General features: G+C 47.0%; 1 long non-coding RNA gene across 1 annotated transcript; it reads left to right on the top strand.

Annotated features, from left to right (window-relative positions):
• Positions 1-1,889: 1,889 nt before the first annotated feature.
• LOC146185909 (uncharacterized) lies at positions 1,890-4,895 on the top strand. Its single transcript, XR_014707829.1, has 3 exons — positions 1,890-2,013; positions 3,579-3,670; positions 4,716-4,895. It is a non-coding gene; the product is annotated as an uncharacterized LOC146185909 (long non-coding RNA).
• Positions 4,896-20,291: the final 15,396 nt, after the last annotated feature.

Raw genomic sequence — 20,291 nt, 5'->3', positions numbered from 1 at the left:
AAGATTCAACGTCCAATACGTGGCCTGTATCGCTAATTCCGAACCGTTACAACTGCAATCTGCTACAATTAAGAATGCAGTAGGGTATACCCCTGAGAGGAGGTGTTCCCAATGTTATAAGGTCTCAATGCTAGTCCTCTTCCAGCCCTTGTCTACGTCTCTCTGAACACAGAAGGCCAATAAGCATTTTGTTAGGTCTTCGCACTGTTGATGGCATATTTCGCAGTCCAACCTATGATGAATTTTGCCGCACCGATCCGAAGTTGTAATTGGCTACAATGTGTAGTGCTGTCAACTGCTGGGCGTTACTTTGTACCATTTAGTTATGTGAGCACATGTCAATATTACATGGGTTGCTTAATATCAGCCGTATTCGAATTCCGAGTGATTTATATAAGATAACTACTGTCTTCAGATATTGAATAGCTGATGTTTGACTACTGCATGACAAGTCGCCGAGAAACCCTTCGGTGCTGCTTGCAATGAAAGAGAAAGGGCAGTTCTAGGTTTTAGAGGTAGTCGGTCAGTTCTTTCGTCACGGAAGGGGCTGATACAAGTCAAGGGTTTCCGTAAGTCCCGTCTGCCGCCACATAGAAGTAGCTTCCCGACAAGCATTCAGTTACAGTTGAAGAACCTTAAACGTTCTCGTCATGATCTGAAAATTAAATTCCGATACTCTTCACACCCTAAGCGGTTAAATATAATCCTGCATGATCCCTACCAATAGGATCCGAGGTTCAGCCCCGTCATCTTGGCAGGTCTGTGGTAAAACTAGTCTCCTATGTTATTCCAGAGGTCACTGGTCCGATTTCAGCCGCGGCAGTCACATTTCGATGAAGGTGTGCCTTCGAAGGTAAGACGTGACGATAATAATTGCTCTTCTTTGTCACCGCCCTTGCAGCGAATCGTAGTTCGTGCACAATGCTCTTCTACTCGCTACTACTACCTTTTATTAAGGTACATTAGTAAGCTGCCACAGCATCTGCGCTAATACTCGACGTCGGATATAAAGCCTCGCCAACCAATTAAGCGGTTTGAGAGTGCCTTACTGTATATGAATGAGTGAACAATAGTTATTCAGTGTCCGGCAGCGTTTAGTGCGATCGAGTTGCCTAGGTCTCCCACGTGGAGACGTCGACGCCTTATTTAGTCTCTCTCTCGAGGGCTCGCTAGGCTGCCCAGCATTGGTCGCTTAGGCTGGAGCTGCGCTGAGCGGTGGACCACCTCAATCAGGTGTTTCTGGATTTACAGCGGTTAGCTGCTCCTTATAGACTCACAGAGCATGTCTTTTATTGTGGCTACTTACGTCTGTCTTGCAGGCCTTGCACGTGGTGGTCATACAAAGATTTCCTGAAGTTTCGAATCCAATTTAAACTGACCCTGCCCCCTTCTCGCAGGGCGCAGTTGCTAGATGCATGGCTGGGCCGCGATTGATGACGGGTCGCGTGACGTCAGGATGATAGGACCTAGTTTGAGTTCAAACTTGTTTAGCTTTCCTCATATGTGAGGCTTAGTGCATCAGGAGTCGGACGTGCTGTCAAATTTGTACATAATGGCTTTGTCAAAGAGGAGCTTGAATCGGGTGGTCTTTCACACAATTTAGCAGCTTTACTACTGGATGCTGGAGAGTATGTGTGAAATAGAGGCACAAATTCAGGCATTTCTCAAGAAGGGAATGGCGCAGTGGATTAACCTGAACGGGAACGGAGCAGCAGAGGGTGGCCACTAATGCTATTCCGCCAATCCTTGAGCACTAAGTGTCCTCCGAAATTTCCTCCACGTCCGCACTTCTCCTCTTCTTTCCGCCGACGTGACACAGGGGCCAACCGTTACAGATAGACTGATTGCGACAACCCAGTTAATAGTTATGCCTATTTTTTAATAGTGGCCTTGCGCCGGAAAATGAGAGCAGCGCCTGGCGGACGAAACACCGATGCTGCAGCGAGAAAGCAGTTTCCGGTGCCAATTACACCTCACAAAGCAGCTCGTGTTCATGGATGAGCCTTACAGCAGGTGGGAAATTTGTGCTTAGAGCATATTTGAGCAGATTATGATCTTTAACTCAGTTACGCATGACCGAGTGCCGTGTTTGTCAGTGAACTGTTTGTTGGGGTTGTTCAGAGAAAAACAAATCTTCGGGATGAGGGGGTCAGGCTGACTGTCTTATTTTAGGCTCACACTTCTAGTGTTTGGGAATCTTCTTTGTATACCAACAAAAGTGCAAAATGGGTTGTCTGATTGGACCGATAAGCCGCGTTGCTTGAGATAGAGGGCACTGTCGCCAGTTTCTGATTTCCCAAAAGATATCCGAAATTGTCAACGTGGTCTCCCTCTGCCCTGTAAGTCTATTTGCTTTGGGCATGGTATGAGTTTTTGTTTTTTTTATAGCATCGGTGAGTTCTCAGTGGCGCATGGTGGCAAAAGTTTGCTGAAAGCAAGTAGCCCATCTTCTACTCTTTGATTTCGTATGATTTTCTCTGCGGCGCAGAGCTTCTAGTTTATGCGTCGCAGTGGTTCGCAAAACACGAACTGGAACACTCTTGCGGAGTCAGTACACCGAGGAAGAATTATAGGTGTGCCAACATTGCTTATCTATATGTTACACGAGTGTGAGCAGCAGGAGTGGGCCATCATCAGCACTGCATGTGTTTTCACTGCCTCTCTTGTTGTTGCTTCATGCTGTATAACGGTTGGTGTTCAAGCGCTCGGCGCTCCTTGTGATTACACTATCGGTAAACAGGAACTGCGATTGTTAGCTTGTCTGCCCAACTATAGGAGCCAAATGGGTAGAAGTGCAATAAATCCACGAGGCTCCCCGTAGAGGGCGTTTTGTTTTCGGTTTTTTCCTCAATTTTTCATCCTCTCAGCGATATATAAACTTTTATTTCTTTGGGGAGTAGGAGGGGTACATTGAAGGAAAAACCCTTGGAATAAACCTGCGTTCCTGATGCAACGAAGGCAGCGCATAATTGCACAAGGATTCGGGTTTCTTGGGACAAATATCCTTCCTCAGGCATAGCACCTTAGTTGGGAGCGTGAAGTTTTAACGTTGTTTCTGTTATCAGAGCACCCTTGATATGGTTAGCTCAGGTGCAAGGTGCAGTTATATGAATTCAGTATACATTGTCTACAGTACCTTGCCGTATTGGACCAGGTGGCAGGTCATGTTGCCTGGTCAAGTGACTACAAAAACATTTTCTGATGTTTTTCATTCTGTATAACGGTCCCATTAGTTCACCCACTCCTGTAAGAGCCTAGCAAGGCTTACAGTATGCTTAAATAAAAAAAAAAAAATAAAATTTCTTAATGAGCCATTTCAAGCGCATTGCAGGCGCTGTGAAAGCGGTACCGCGACCTGCACCCCTCCTACTCGTTCGCTCTCGGTATAATGACAGCCGAGTGGCTTTATCATTAACACCTGCCAAATAGTCGCTGTGTAACATTCGCAAGGCACAAAATACGCGAGGACGTGAGTTTTTTTTTTTTTTTTTTTTTTGCGAAATGTTAGGTGGTTTTCTACCAGAGTTTAAGATAAGTTAGTAACTGAAGATCCTTTTTTTTTTCTTTCACCATCACAGGCAATGGCAGATGCGCGGAAGCAGGTAAATCCGACGATCATGCCGCCAATCGAGGAGAAGCATGGGACTTCTCTCCTTGGTTTGGAGTCTGGGTAAGTCCCTGAGCGCTTTTCTGATAAAGTAACGGGAAATTTTGTGGCCGCATATATGTGCGATGTCGTCGTTCACCTCAGACAGAATTATAAAGCTCAGTCTAAGCCTAAGCTGGGTGAGTGATCTCTGTGCAGCGCAGTGATAACGCTTGATGTGCGGCACAGGGCGGCCCAAGAGTGACATATCGTTAATTAGAGGATCAGTTCTGAGTATCGTTTTGCAGGAAGCATAGATGGAAGCGCATAGTCCCAGAAAAATTAGGCAGCATCATGTCATGCTTTAGCTTAACCACGGTCACCATAGGCCGCCCGAAAAGGAGTGCGCGTCCGTTTAACGTGGTTCTGGACTAGACAGTTTCCGTGTGTTTCGACAGTGCATCTTATCTTGCCTTGGGACATTGTTTGCAAATGGTGCGGCATTCTTCATAGCTTTATACGGTCCGCGAACTTTATTGGCCAAGCTTGCCAAGCTTGGTCAAGTTAAACGGGACAAACTGTGTGCAGTCAGAATCCAGCCCGAGAGCGATTTATTGCCTCGAGCTTAAAATACGAACACTGCGGGGAGAAGTATGTAATATACGTTTCAAGCCAATAAATGCCTTTTTTTTGTCCACTCTGAAGTGGATAAACAAAATAAGCCCATAAAATTAACTTTTCTTGCTAAATAAACTTTAATTTGGCGCTCTCAGTCTTGCGATATGGATGCATGTATGTCTAAATTTAATCAGTCAACATTGACAATCATGCTGGCATAATTCTGCCGTGCTACCGCGCAGCGGGCGCCGCTTTTTTCGAGTACTGTCCCTTTAAACCTGTCTAATATCTCGCAAAATATGTATTGGTGGTGTGGACAAAGTACAAGACGCCTGTACAGAGACTTCTTTGACCATTCACTGTGTGTGAGATAAGTGTGTGGCGTGGCACGAACGTCACTTGATTTTTATAAAGTGCAAGCATCATTGAGGTGGCCGGCCTAGTTCACATCTTAACGCTATGTATTTCGCCATGCACTTACAAGCATCTAAATCAAATAATTCTACTTTAGGTGCCCTGTTCTGCCGACGAGGGACTTGCGTTTCCATTTGCATCAGCGCGGAGGTGTTGAAAGGCTGTACAACAGGAGCAGCAGCAGGATCAAGAGGCTGAAACGGGAAAGCAGGTGATAGCGTCGAAGGCAGCCCTGATTCTTGTGATGCCGCTTGGAGTCTGTGATGCGATTAACCTCCTCCCCTGTTATGGTAAGAAGATTTGCTCACGCGGGCGCTTCGTCATGTGGCCGCTTGATCGCGTGGCCGGGTGACTGAAAAAGGCTAGCGAGGCGTACGTGCATCCTAGAAATGGTGGGGAACGTAGGTGGGATGATGCTTTGCCACCGTTTGAGTCTGGACGCGCGAAGGCCAGCTCTAGTTTTCGTCGATTCACAATGTACTATACGTGTCTGCACGGCCGCGAGGCTGTATAGAGAGCAGCAGAGACTGCGAAATCCAGTCTCGTTTTATTTCACTACCAAGGGAAATAAATAGGGGAATTCCTTTGCGCCAGGAATTTACCGAATACGTTCGCTTCTTGTACTACCACAAGAGATGGGAAGAATACGCATATAAGAAAAAAGCAGTTGTTCCAACCGTCATTATCTATTTTGCGCTTTTTTGGCATGTGGTTAAACGGGGGGGGGGGGGGGGGGTTGAAGGTGAAACTAGCGAAATGATGAGACTTCCTCACTGCCGCCCGTCTCTATAGGTTTCTTCTGATTCTAAGTTCATTAATGTCAAAGCGCTTGTGTGAATACGCTTGAATTCACACTGTTACGACCGTGCATCCGCATTTGCGCGCTCTATTGTTCGCCTGTGGGCATGGAAAAGTATTGTGAATATGTGGTGATGGTCCAATGGCTCTAAGTGAGCCTGTTTCCAGGAATCCTGTTTTGTAAGCCTGTTTTGCTTTGTGGAGGCCTGCAAATGCCAAATTGACCCTGTCAAGAGAACGTCTGGAAAAACACAAAGAAACGTCCCCCTGCGGGAAATGCAGGAAGTGCTTTCTTTCTTTTGTTCACCCTTCCAGTCGAGAAGCCCTATCGTCCAGTGAGGAATGTCTACTTTCCAAAGGAGACGACAGAGTGACATGTCCGCTGACGTGCAGGACAAGAAAGGAGCATGACGCATACAGCCATTAAGTGATTTCCCAGGAATGCAGGAAAGATTTGCAATTGTCGAAAACGGACAATGCTGGGAGCGGATGCGGCGCCACGTGCACTCGGGTTTCTGAGAAGTAAAACCACTTGTCAGAACCAGCCTGTGGTTTCTTTGCTGAAGAATAGAAATGTACCTCCTCTCCTCGCCGTTCCCAAGCTTTTCCCACCAACAAGTGATCACGCCCAACGAAACAATGCCGGACCAGTCAGTGCTTCAGACCATCAGTGCAGTGATGTGTTCGATTGGATGCCGATATCTGAGGGGCGTGCCCTGGATTTGGTTGGTCAGCATCTTCAGAGAGGGGCTGGACATAGGGGGGGTTTTAAGGACGCTGCAGAGCACGAAATGTCGCTCTGGGCCCTGGGTAAACGGCTCATCCAGTCGCTTCTCGCTATGAACTCTTAACGCTTGCCATTTTGCTGATGTACCCTTCTTTTTCGTGTAAATAATCTTGTAAATAAGTTTCTCAAAGTGCCATTAAACCTGCTTGTACATATTTCACCAACTTCGAAGATTCAGTCCTTCTTCAACCCCGAGTCTCTGCACGCTACCAAGTGAAGGCCGGGTCGACGTAGCCCCAGCGTCACGACAACTGGTGATCAGCGGTGGGATCTGAATCTACAAGCACAACGACTGGTGACCAGCGTTGGGATCTGAATCTACAAGCCACAACATCTGATGACTGGAGGTGGGATCTGGATCTACAAGCTACAACATCTGGTGATTCGAGGTGGATCAGAATCTACAAGCCACATCTTGTGATCGGAGGTGGCATCTCAAGCAACAAGCAGGAGCAACAATCGGCCAACAAGAGAGCAGCTCGGAACATCGATCGCATGTGTGGGTGAGTGCTTGGCTTTTCTTCTGATGTGGACCAGGTTCTAGAACAGGGTTAGATTTTAGAACTGGTAAAAAGTGTTGAAACGCCTTTAGGTTTGGTAGTTTGCACTGTTGTTTTGGAAGTAGCCGACACTCGGAGCGATCATGGACCTACAAAAGCTGCAGAAACCGGACCTGTTGCTATTGTGTGAGGAATTGGGAATTGATACAAGTGGTTTGGCACGAAAACCCTTGATTATAAAGGCAATCACTGATCTGGGAACCGATGATGAGGAGCTCAGTGAAGCATGGAACCTCATCGGGCAAAAAAAGGAACAGCTCAGACAGCAGAAAGAGCGGGAAAGAGAGGAAAAGAAGCTAGAAATTGAGCTCCGGAAATTAGAACTAGAGTTGAGCAAGAGGTCGGGCAATTGTCCCCAGCTAGCGGTACCTCTTCTCAACAAGGAGGCAGATTTCAAGATGTCAAAGTACAGGCAGCCATATGTGATATCAGGGGATATCGGTCTGTATCTGGCTAACTTTGAGCGAACCTGCGAAAAACTGTCCTTCCAGCGAGACACTTGGTCTCAGAGATTATTGACGGTTCTGCCCTGCGAGGCAGCGGAGGTTGTCGCGCGGCTAAGCAAGGAGGACGCGGACAACTACGAGAAGGTCAAAGCTTGCCTTCTGAGAAAGTATAGGCTTAGCGCCGAGGCGTTCAGACAACGTTTTCGGAACGCTACTAAGTCCAGGGACGAGAGTTACCCTGAATTCCTGTACAATTTAAGAGTTAATTTGGGCGAGTGGCTAAAGAGCACTGATTCCTACAGTGATAGGGACGCTGTAGTCGAGCGAATTCTTTTGGAGCAGTTTTATAACTGCCTCCCAGAAAAAGAAAGAAATTGGTTACAGGACCGAGGCGAAATTAAGTCGGCAACTGAAGCTGCCGAACTTATTGAGGAGTATGCTTCGCGCCGACAATTCAGCAACCCAGCAGTGGATAGGCCCCGCAATCCCAAGTTCAGTGTGAAAAACCGTCAGGAAAGGCACTTTGCTAGAGTTGGAAACGAAGAAATGAAGGTTTCTTCAGGCAAATTCCCTAGAAAGGACGGCAGTGAGAAAAGTGGGGAAGTGACCAACGTGCAGAACACAAAGAATAAGCTTGAGGCTAGGAAGCCGCTCACATGCTTTAGGTGTAATGAGCAGGGTCACATTGCCGTCAACTGCCGGAAAGAAAAGATTGCTTTCTCGTATGTCAGGGACTGCGATGAAAATATGCAGCTTTTAGAACCCTACCTGCATGACCTAGTAGTCAACGGGAAGCCTTGCAAGGTACTGCGCGATTCGGCCGCAACGATGGATGTTGTCCATCCGGCGTATGTATCGCCTTCCGACTATACAGGACAGTGTGCATGGATCCGACAGGTAGTTGAGGAACAGAGTGTGTGCTTGCCGATCGCGAACGTGGTCATCGAGGGCCCTTTCGGCGAATTAACAACCGAGGCTGCCGTTTCAGGAAAGCTTCCTAAGTGCTATCCGTATTTGTTTTCCAACAAATCGGACATGCTGCTGCGAAAGAGGGGCATCCTTTTCGGAGACAGAGTTGTGCAAGCCTTAACACGTTCAAAGGCGCGAGAACTAGCTACACTGCTCATTCCAGAAAAATCCACAGCGGAGGAAACGGCAGTTAAACAGTGGTAAATGCGGAAGATAGCAGGTCAGAAAACTTTGAGAGCGAGGCATCTCAGATATGTCAACTTGAAAGTGAGCTTGATGAGACGCGGAATGAGGACGTTCTTGAGAGTAACCTCTTGCCGCCAGTGTCTAGTAATCTCACGAGACTTTTAAGTGGAACTCGAGAGGACTTAGCTATGGAGCAAGCCAATGATCCCAAGATACAGGAGATAAGAGAGCGCCACCGCGCCACTAAGACAGCAAAGAACATTTCTTTTGAGATGAGAAAGGGAGTGCTGTATCGCTTATTCAAGGATAAGCGCGGAGTAGAGCGGGACCAATTAGTCGTTCCCCAAAAGTACCGCGGAGACTTACTGCGACTTTCCCATGGCAGCTCGTGGTCATGTCACCTTGGAATAAGGAAAACAAAGCAGAGGCTGTTGCAAGAATACTATTGGCCTGGATGTTTTAAGGACACGGAAAATTTTGTACGATCATGCGACACGTGCCAGCGGGTTGGAAAGGCGCAAGATAAGTGGAAAGCTCCGATGGTGTTAGTACCAATCATTACCGAGCCGTTTCACCGGTTAGTAATAGATGTAGTTGGGCCACTTCCTGTGACAGAGTCAGGGTACCTTTATATCCTCACTATGTTATGCCCAGCCACAAAGTTTCCAGAGGCTGTTCCGCTGCGCGAGGTGACGTCCGAGAGTGTAGTGGATTCGCTGCTGTCAGTGTTTGCACGAGTTGGATTCCCTTCCGAGGTCCAAAGTGATCAGGGTAGCGTTTTCACGAGTGTCCTCACCACCTCATTTCTCGAGCGATGCGGCATTAAGGTAGTGCATAGCTCGATCCATCATCCACAGAGCAACAGCGTAGAAAGATGGCACTCTGTTCTCAAACGAGTCCTGAGGGGACTTTGCTATGAAAACAAGCGCGAATGGGATACCTGCCTGCCTGCAGCGCTTTTCGCTTTGCGGTCAGTGCCGCACGAATCCACTGGATTTAGCCCAGCCGAGTTGGTGTACGGAAGGTCACTGCGCTCACCTTTGCGAATGGTGCGCGAAGCCTGGGAGGGGCGCGGAGAAGACCCAACAGTAGTAGAATTCATTCTGAACCTCTTGAATCGCTTACATAACACTAAGGAACTCGTTGAGGCCAGCATGAAGTCAGCCCAGGCTCGTTCCAAGGTGTACTATGATAAGACAGCCCGTCAAAGGACGTTTTGTATCGGGAACCAGGTGATGTTGCTGAGAAGTTCAAGGCAGAATAAGCTCGAAGTACAGTGGGAAGGACCGGCTGAAGTCGTTGCAAAGCTTTCTAACACTAACTACGCAGTGAAAATTCCCGGTAGGCGTAAAGAAGTGCGCATTTATCATTGCAATCTTATGAAGCCTTATGTGCAGAGGGAAGCCGTGGTAAATCTAACGTTAAACCTTCCCGAGGAGATGGGGGACAACTTGATTTGCCTCAGCGGAAAGGGAAGCAACGCTCAGGAGCTTCTCAAAAAGACGGAGCAGAGAGGAGAACTAAAGAAATCCCAGCTGTCCGATCTGGGCGAGATAATAACAGAGTTTGAGGCCTGCTTCGTGGACAGGCCAGGCAGAACTGATTTGACTGAGCACGATATTGAGCTGACTTCAGACGTGCCAGTGCGATCAAGGTGCTACCGATTTTCTCCAAGGCAAAGAGAAATTCTGGATAGGGAAGTAACTCGCATGCTGGAATTGGGAGTAATAAAACCCTCGGAAAGCGATTATGCTTCGCCTATGATCTTAGTAGAAGCTCCAGGTAAAGACCCTAGGCCTGTGGTAGACTACCGAAAGCTAAATTCTCTCACCAGGGATCAAGTGTATCCTATTCCGAATATTGAGGAGAGAGTAGAACAGGTCAGTAGAGCGGCATATGTGACTACGCTGGACCTTACTCGAGGATACTGGCAAGTACCGCTCACTGAACGCGCCAGCAGATACGCGGCTTTCGTCACTCCGACGGGCAGCTACCAGCCAACAATGATGAGTTTCGGGCTCAAAAATGCTCCATTTTGTTTTTCCCGACTCATGGATAGGGTTTTAAAGGGGTGTGAAACATTCGCAGTGCCTTACTTAGATGACATTGCGGTTTTTTCCGACTCATGGGCGGACCATATGGTACATCTAAGAGCTGTACTGAGCCTTTTGCGTCAAGCTGGACTAACCGTAAAGGCCGAGAAATGTTGCCTGGCAAGGGCGACCGTGGACTACTTGGGTCACAATGTAGGTCAAGGTTTCAGGAAACCCAGCGAGATTAAGATTTCTGCGGTAGCAGACTACCCGCGGCCGAGCACGAAGACGGAAATTCGAGCATTCCTAGGTCTGACTGGATACTACAATCACTACATCCCTAACTATTCAGCTTTGGCTAGCCCTCTGACCGACGCTCTCCGCAAGACAGAACCGACAAATGTAGTCTGGGACGAACAAAAGGAAGCCTCCTTCGTAAACCTGAAGGCTGTGCTGATTAGTCGTCCGGTATTGCGAGCTCCAGACTATGCCCGAGAATTCACGGTCCAGTGTGATGCCAGTGATCGAGGGTTAGGTGCTGTTCTCTGCCAGAGAGATGACGACGGTAATGAGCACCCCGTGCTCTACCTGAGCAGAAAACTGAGTTCTAGAGAGAGGGCTTATTGCGCGTCAGAGAAAGAGTGCGCTTGCATTGTATGGGCCATTCAAAAATTGCAGTGCTATCTTGGAGGGGCCAAATTCACCGTAGAGACGGACCATTGTCCCCTGGCTTGGCTGCAAACTGCGACATCGAAGAACAGTCGCCTTCTTAGGTGGAGCTTGATTTTACAGCAGTACAATTTTGAAATAAGATACAAAAAGGGGAAGTTAAATGGGAATGCGGACGCGCTTAGCCGCTCTTTCTAAGCGGTCCGAGATGTTCCTCACCATGTATCGAAATTGATAATCAGGTTTTTTTTTTTTCCGTGCGCTTGTATATGTGTGACTATGTAAAGCAGCACGTTTGGTTTTCTAGGCATACGTGGGTCCTGAACGTCTTGAGAGTGGGCTTTTCTCGAACAACAATGGCAGTTTTCTTTTAACCTGGTCTCTTCAGACGGGAGCCGAGTGCTTGTTTAGACATGTGGTTGAGTTTCAGACAGCTCGAGCAATTTCGCCTACAACAATCAAGACAACGCGACAAGCAACAGCGAGCTTCAAGCGTTCACGTGCAGGCCATTAAGTCGTCTCTTCATGCAGCAGCGGCGACTGCTGCCCTCCGTGACTCTTCTGGCGGGGGAGGAGGCTGTTACGACCGTGCATCCGCATTTGCGCGCTCTATTGTTCGCCTGTGGGCATGGAAAAGTATTGTGAATATGTGGTGATGGTCCAATGGCTCTAAGTGAGCCTGTTTCCAGGAATCCTGTTTTGTAAGCCTGTTTTGCTTTGTGGAGGCCTGCAAATGCCAAATTGACCCTGTCAAGAGAACGTCTGGAAAAACACAAAGAAACGTCCCCCTGCGGGAAATGCAGGAAGTGCTTTCTTTCTTTTGTTCACCCTTCCAGTCGAGAAGCCCTATCGTCCAGTGAGGAATGTCTACTTTCCAAAGGAGACGACAGAGTGACATGTCCGCTGACGTGCAGGACAAGAAAGGAGCATGACGCATACAGCCATTAAGTGATTTCCCAGGAATGCAGGAAAGATTTGCAATTGTCGAAAACGGACAATGCTGGGAGCGGATGCGGCGCCACGTGCACTCGGGTTTCTGAGAAGTAAAACCACTTGTCAGAACCAGCCTGTGGTTTCTTTGCTGAAGAATAGAAATGTACCTCCTCTCCTCGCCGTTCCCAAGCTTTTCCCGCCAACAAGTGATCACGCCCAACGAAACAATGCCGGACCAGTCAGTGCTTCAGACCATCAGTGCAGTGATGTGTTCGATTGGATGCCGATATCTGAGGGGCGTGCCCTGGATTTGGTTGGTCAGCATCTTCAGAGAGGGGCTGGACATAGGGGGGGTTTTAAGGACGCTGCAGAGCACGAAATGTCGCTCTGGGCCCTGGGTAAACGGCTCATCCAGTCGCTTCTCGCTATGAACTCTTAACGCTTGCCATTTTGCTGATGTACCCTTCTTTTTCGTGTAAATAATCTTGTAAATAAGTTTCTCAAAGTGCCATTAAACCTGCTTGTACATATTTCACCAACTTCGAAGATTCAGTCCTTCTTCAACCCCGAGTCTCTGCACGCTACCAAGTGAAGGCCGGGTCGACGTAGCCCCAGCGTCACGACAACACACAATTCACTCCCCTCGCCATGTCCGTGTTGCTGCTTCGCTTAGTTTCTCGTCGCTGTAATTATTCTTGGCTAGATTGGCCAACTCTTGATGCATTTTCTAGCAGGCAGGCCTAGCGAGACGTTATCGTGAGGGAACGGATACGCAGGTTTTCCTCATTCTAGCTGTGTGGGTCAGACTTGTGGTATAATTCAAGACGCACGTTGCGTTTGGGCCTGGTTATGCGTTATTGCGCTGCCGCAAAGTTTTGTTACATCGCCTCTTTAGCATCCTAGCTTGCTCATTATTCATGCACCCCGAAAAGGTTTGCTTTAACCACGCGACAAGAGTAACGCAGTGTCTGGGTCCATGGAGGAACGCAGCGTTCTTACTTCGAAGAGTTCTCATCTCATTGACTTACTGCGTAGGTCAGTGCCTAGAACGACTCCCCATATAAAGTCGAGGTCCCAGGATCGAACCTTAGGTCATCACAATTTATTATACCTATGCTGAAAAGTTTCTATGAATGTTGGGATTAGTTATGTAGCCGTTTTGAGGCGCTTGGGTGCATGCTAATAAGTTATGGCTTTCTTATTTCAAATTCACTACAGTTTGGAGGGTAACCCTAAACTACCGTGAAGGATGTAATAATTGCCTGCTGAAAAATAGCGTCATTATGGACAAAAAGTTATCCTTTACCAAAATGTCAAATTGCCGTTACCGAAGCGAGCCCCACGCGGTGGCGCAGGGGTTAAATGCTGTACTGGAGTACTCGCGATCGAAACAGACTGCGGGCGGGTGCTTTTCGGTGGAGGCGAAACGAAGTGGCACTCGTGTGCTGTGCATGTTATTGCATATTAAAGATCTTGAAGGGGTCGAAATTATTCCGTAAACTGCACTGCTTAACGTTTTTCTAACATGTTTCAGACCCACCTTCCTCCTTCCATTTACGGCGCCTTTAAGTGTCCAGTTAAAGAAAGTGCGAGAAATACTGCGCTTCCCTATTCTTTAAACCAATCAATAATTTTTGCTTTGGTTTCATAGGGCTTAACATCCCAAAGCTTATTAGGCTATCAGAGACGCCGGAGTCGAGCACAACGGAAATTTGGACCACCTGGGTTTCAATAACTTGTACTGTCATCGCACCGCACACGGACGCCACTCTGTTTCGTCTCCACCGAAACTGAGCCCGCGCTGGTCGGGTTCGAAACGGGAACTCCTTTACCTGTACAGTAGTATCTGGCCGTCGTAACCACTGTACCATCGAAGCGGGAATAATTATTGATTCACGAAGCTATGAATGAGACAGGTTTAATGAAATGTACTACGAATTGTCGTAATCTGCCAGGCAACAGAAAGAGCCGTAGATATGTGGGGCCGAAACATTGCAAATAACCAGTGTAATAGAAAAACGCCCGAAGGTTCCTTAGAATTCCTTTCCGCGTCGCTATACTCTTGATAGGTGGTTGGTATGCTTATACATGCATATAAGCTAATTTTACTCTATTATGCTTCTTATAGGCTACACACCACTGCCACAAGTGCAACAGGTCATTACATACCCGCTCTCCTTATATAGCTTTTATTAAAAAAAAAAAGCTATGTATCACTTTTCGACGCCTCCCAGTACGGAAACATTCACATGAAAGTTCGCCTTTGACGGCTTTTCCAGTAAGGTAACCGCGCTGCACGCATGGTTAGCGTGTTTGGTGCTCGAGCCTTGAACGGCGAACGCTCCAGTGAAAATGCAGCCTGACTGCAAGGAATCTATGGGAGCCACAGATAGCGCAGTATTTCCACGAGAAAAACAAAAACTTCACTGCAAACGAGTTCACCGCAAGAGCTGCATTGAGAGTATGTGTTTATTTTTATTTTTGATTCATTTTGATGTTTATTTTTTATTCTGACATATTTTTCATTTGCCTCTAACATTAATTAGTTATCATCATTTATCATTAATATTTATACAAGCCCTTTCGCATTACCAATTAGGTTACAGGAAAGAAAAGGTTTAGTATCTTTGACACTTTCTCTGTGGACACCTGACTCACGCCATAAAAGAACGTAAGTGTATTTTCAAAGAGAGGGGAGTCTCTGTATCTGTAAGGGAAAGGAGCCTGAACGAAAACTAGCCTATAGTGGACACCTACACATTTTGATAACTTTCACGGCAATTAGAACAGCACTGCAAATCACCGGAGAACACTCAAAGCCATTGCGATGCCACACACCACAGCGCGGCTGATAGCTGATGGTACCGCTTAGGAAAATGCGGTTTCTTCGTGCCTACTTTAAGCCTTCTAAGCTACCCGATATACTCGACCGCCATCGGCGGTAACTGTATAGTGTGCTAGAATACTGGGAAGAGTGCCAGCTCCTGGCGGAGAGCATACCGTTTCAGCGATGAAAGCCCCGAGAGGGCGCAGTGTGTAACAGGTGCCCTATGCGCGTGGAGCAGACAGCTTGGCGAGCCGGCTCATTCGCCACTTTTTATTGTATTCGTCATCACTACGCAATATTCGGCGTGGTTATACGAAGGCGCTAGACTTCAACGTAGCCCAGTCTGGGCGAAGATCAGACCTGAGACATTTTGGTCTATAGATAGTAACGGGTCTCTCATTTTTAGCCAATTAAATTTTTGTTCTCGTTGTATAGCGGCGCTGTAATAGGCTCTCAATGTGTCTTCGCAAGTAATTACCTAAATACCTGTATATAAGAGAGAGCATACAGTCGCAGGCACTGAAAATATGCCTTGGACTGCCTAGATGCACCTCTAACAAAGGTACAATTGAAGAGGCACATGCTCGCCCAATATCCATATACTTGTCACACGAACCACTTCGTGTATATTTACGAGCACTTACAAGACACAGTTTTCACCCACTCAGCAAGATTCTGGATGACGGGCCGGACTGCAGTTTTACAAGTGCACTCCGCTGCCATCAGTCGCAAGTACCGACAGGATATGCCCTCCCATATCGTCCTGCCCAACCACCTTGGACGATGGATAAACCTTTGGTGCACCTTCGTGTGCACCAAAGGTGTGCACCAAATTAGTGGACTCAAACAACTTACTCTGGCGCACATCTGATCAGAATATCCTCATTATATTCACGTATACACCGATGGATCTGTGTCAGCACAGACATCCGCTGCAGCTGTGGTCATACCAACTCAGAAAACGACTCTGCATTTCCTTTTGGGGCATACCTCTACATCAACCGCTGCTGAACTTGTAGCCATTCGGGAAGCTATTCGTTACATATGCGGGGAACCACCTCAAAAATGGTGTATATTCACGGACTCAAAAACGGCATTACAAATTTGGGAAAACTTCCTGCGCCACACTGCCTATCAGTCCCTGGCACTAAACATTATGGAGCTCCTCACATCTGCCCAGCTGCGAGGCCACAGGATACTGTTTCAATGGGCCCCTGCCCACTGCGGGCTTCATGGGAATGAACAGGCCGATGTTGAAGCGAAAAGCGCACTCATCAATGGCCTCCAAACAGCTGTGCCTTTTTCAAGAGGTGACGCGACGTCCGTTCTTACGAGTTGTATGAATAATGCTACAGCAGCTTACTGGGCCCAGCCAGACGCCCGACACATTCGTTTAAGAAGGCTCGATCAAACATTAAAATTTTATGTTCCGCGTGATATTCCGCGTCATCAGGCATGCTTACTACATAAACTTCGTTCAAACGTGGCTTTCACGCACAAGTACTTACATTTAATTGGACAGATGGACTCACCGGAATGTTCAACTTGTGGCATCCCAGAGACTGTGGACCATATATTATTGGTGTGCCCAGCGTATGTGCACAAAAGAAGTGTGCTAGCGGCTTCCTTGAAGCGTTTAGACAAGAGGCCTCTGTCGCAGGAACTGCTGCTGGGCGCTTGGCAGGACAAGGGGAATGGTGCCTAGGCAGTGCGTGCTCTTTGCCGTTTTTTGTGCGGCAGCGGACTTGATTCGCGCTTGTAAAACAAGCTACTGTGTCTGTATATGTATTTCATATGCATTCTCCCACATCGTCACCCATCATGACATTCTTTCTTCTCTCCTTCCCCTTCCCCAGTGCAGAGTAGCAGGCCAGATTTGAATTATTCCGGCCAACCTCTCTGCCTTTTCCTTTCAATAAATACATCTATCTGTTTAGGTTCTCTCTGCCTTTTCCTCTCTGCCTTTTCCTTTCAATAAATACATCTATCTGTGAAGGTTCTGGATACAAGGGCTGCAGGGTTCCCATTGTCTGGCGGCCGCTTGCAGCAGCCGTTTTATAGTCCGAAATCACCAATTCACTGCGCAAATAACAGAAAAATCAGCCAGGTCTCCAACTTGGAATGGGCTAGCGCTTCAAATTCGGTCTTCTCATTGAAATTCAAAGGTGATATTGGAATCCACCTCTCCTGGAAGGGGTCTCTGATTCAAAATTAATCGACGTAGTAAGGTTCGTATGGCGCGGTTAAAACGAGGGATTTTATATCCATGTCGAGTGGTCTTTTTTTATACGCTATGGTAGCTAGCCAACTTTTTGATAGTTAATGGATGAGGTATATGCACGAATGAAACAATTAGCGATTAGGCGATATGCATTTGCCTATATGTATTATATGAGCGTCGCCAGCCACGTGGGGATCAGTGGGAATGAAAAAAACGGACGAGTGTGCATCACGCGCACATAACACTGAAATAAATCACGTCAACGTACCCCGTAAAGACTGTACAAAATTTATGATCACTAAACTAAGAGAAACTAAGAGCTAAATGGCAGGCTTCATGGGATAATAAAAAATTTGAAGTGATCCTGTGTCGCCTCCGTATTGGATATACACATCTCACACACAACTTCATACTCCTCGGACATGATAAACCTACATGTGAGACATGCAATGAAAAACTGACAGTAAACCACATTTTAATATCATGCACGAAATATGAGGAAATCAGGAGGAAACATTTTAAGGGTTTCTATAATACACATTCCATTTCATACAAGTCCTTTGCTAGGACAGAATGCCATTGTAGAAATTTCTACTATTTTTGATTTTTTAAAAGAAGTAAAGCTAATAAACAAACTCTGAGCTATTTTTAACAAGAACTGCTTTACCCTGAGTTTGGCGCATAATGGCCTTAGTTGTCTATGTGCCATAAAACCCAACACAACACAACAAGCATCATTGAGTTCCATCACTCGTCACTGCGATCTTCCCCATTTCTTTTGATGTCACTAAAGCGCATTCGAAATATTTTGTGCACTTCTAATGCGCAGGGAGGAATATCCAAAATATGGATTCGTGGACAACGAAGCTTGGATCGGATCGACGGTAAGCAGAACTCCGAGGAAAGAGGACATCGGTTATATGTAGGGGGAGTTTGCGGTTGAACAAATGGCACGTCTAAAAGCCCCCACTGGCTTACTGGCGTAGGGCGGTGCATATTGGCCATTTGAGGGGTCGCTTTTTTAGAATCTCACTTAACGGTACGTTCTATATGAAGTGTCATTGCGTTCTACGCAGCCTTCCTTCTGTTTTGATTATTTAACCCTCTTTACTTTTTTTTTTTGTTTATATCCTTATTTCAAGGTCACCTGCCTAACGGGTAATAATTGCATCCTCCTTGCATGACCGTGGCGTAGTATGTGCAGTGCGGGAGAGGGAGTAGACACAAGGAATTTTATTTAATACGGTAGCCTTAGGAGGCGTTTCTTGAATTACTAAATCAAACGGTTTTCCCACTTGTGTGATGTGAGCGGGAGGAAGAGGGAAGGGTAGACGTTGATCAAGTGCATTTTTAGTATATATTTTCTTTTGTTGGTCAGGAAACTGTAAATCGCAAGACAGTTAGCTACAAAACCACCAAAAATACCCGAAATAGAGCTTTTGGCTTCAAGTTCATCGTGAAATAGCGGATTTAGTGCTTCACTCCCCACTATTCTTCAATTTATGGATGAGCGTGGCTGAAATTTTGCTTTTTCATTATTTACTCTGCCTGTGTACCCCGACGCTTTTTCGCAGACCTGGTTTCACCATGGATTCTACCAGCTGTGCTTCAGGTGGTTGCCTCCCCGCTACTTAGTTGAGTCCCGTGTCTTGTGGAAACAAGGAAAGTTAAGCACCGATCCGCCAGCGCAGGTGCGCGTTCGTGCTGCTTTCGACAGGCAACACAGGTGGAGCACAATCCGCAAGGAGGCAGCGGAGAGGATAAACGACAACTTCAGCAGGGTGCTGCGGATGATCATATGTGCAGGGCAGACTAGGATGATTGTGATGATGAGTGGAGCCGTTACGTGAAGCCTGCTTTTGCAGGGTAGTAGCTTCAAAACTCAGGCTCAATGTATCGAGCCCGGACGGCAGTTAAAAACGCATTGACTGTTTCGAATAGTATTCGCAGCTTTGGAGCCTGGAGACAGGACTACGCTGTTTGGCTGACATTACGCTATGCTTACTTCTTGGAGTGCTGTATTATGGATTTTACGGTCTGAAAGCGTTACTTCATGGATATACCAAGTGATATACTTTTCAGCATTAAAGCAAAGGGCAAAAGTAGAAGACAGACGCATGAGACAAATACGTATTTTACTTACCATGTGAAAAATATTCTGCCATGAGAAACCACGGAATATTTTTTCACCGTAATGGTTTCAGCGCTGCGCAATTGTTGCTTCTAGCGTAATACTTGCCTGTTATACAATTTGTGGCTGTGGGCCTAGTGCGTTGCAGATTCAACTACATGTGGCGTCATCTGGGAGCCACCGCGTTATGAGATGGTGGTGTATCGTGGACCGCGCGATCAGCTCGAGTGCAATGATGTGCGTGTTCTCGGAGGCCACGGATTTAATCCTATCTTGTCGCACCACGTGGGAGCTGCGCCGCCTATTTGCATATTTGCATATATTTAACCCTTGCTCAAGCCCGGTTATAGCGAACGAAAGGTGATTTTCGTTTCAGCATTAAAGCAAAGGGCAAAAGTAGGAGACAGACGCATGAGACAAATACGTATTTTACTTACCATGTGACAAATATCCCTCTTTCTACTTCCACAAGTCAGTGCTTAAGATGGTCGGCTACTCAACCCGGGTACACGGGTTCGAACGCTCTGCGTTACAATCCGCCGAGATGAAATTTTCTGTGAATTAATGCAAGAGCAGTATCTTATCGCATTACGTGACTACCCGTAGTCTTCCCGCCAGTCAAATTGCGCCATCGTTGCCTCCGTTGGTACGCGTTGTCCGTTCCACCAAAATGAGTTTGCACTACCCGTGCGATGGTACGTGGTGTTTACCTCAAGCAACGGCTTAGCCAATCGGAGCGAAGACGCAAGCAAGACCGGACAAATTTCTTGTTCCGTGGGGGTGAGCGTAAGAGTGCTCTCGCACTAAAAGGAGGTTTGTCTAAAACTTCGACACTTGAATTTTGCGGATATCTCTGGCAGCTGTTAGTGGCAAGGGAGACGACCGGTTCGTTAGTGGCAGACACTTTCTTTGATGCCACAAAGCGGCATCCCTCCCCTTAAATCGCAGCCGCTGTTAACTCGGGCTTCGCCAATGAGGCGGAAGGTTAGTTCAAGAACCCTTGCGTTACAATTTAGTAGTCCTTATCCCCACGCCTGCAGCCCCGCTTGTACGGCTCTATTCAAGGGAGGAATGAACTGTATGTCGCTCATGGTAACTAGGGCAGCATGCATC

This window comes from Amblyomma maculatum, chromosome 6 (genome assembly GCF_055883805.1).
Source record: "Amblyomma maculatum isolate TAMU_Amacu chromosome 6, ASM5588380v1, whole genome shotgun sequence".
Classification (NCBI taxonomy): domain Eukaryota; kingdom Metazoa; phylum Arthropoda; class Arachnida; order Ixodida; family Ixodidae; genus Amblyomma; species Amblyomma maculatum.
The sequence above is the reverse complement of the archived record's forward strand: the minus strand, read 5'-3'. Positions and strand labels throughout refer to the sequence as shown.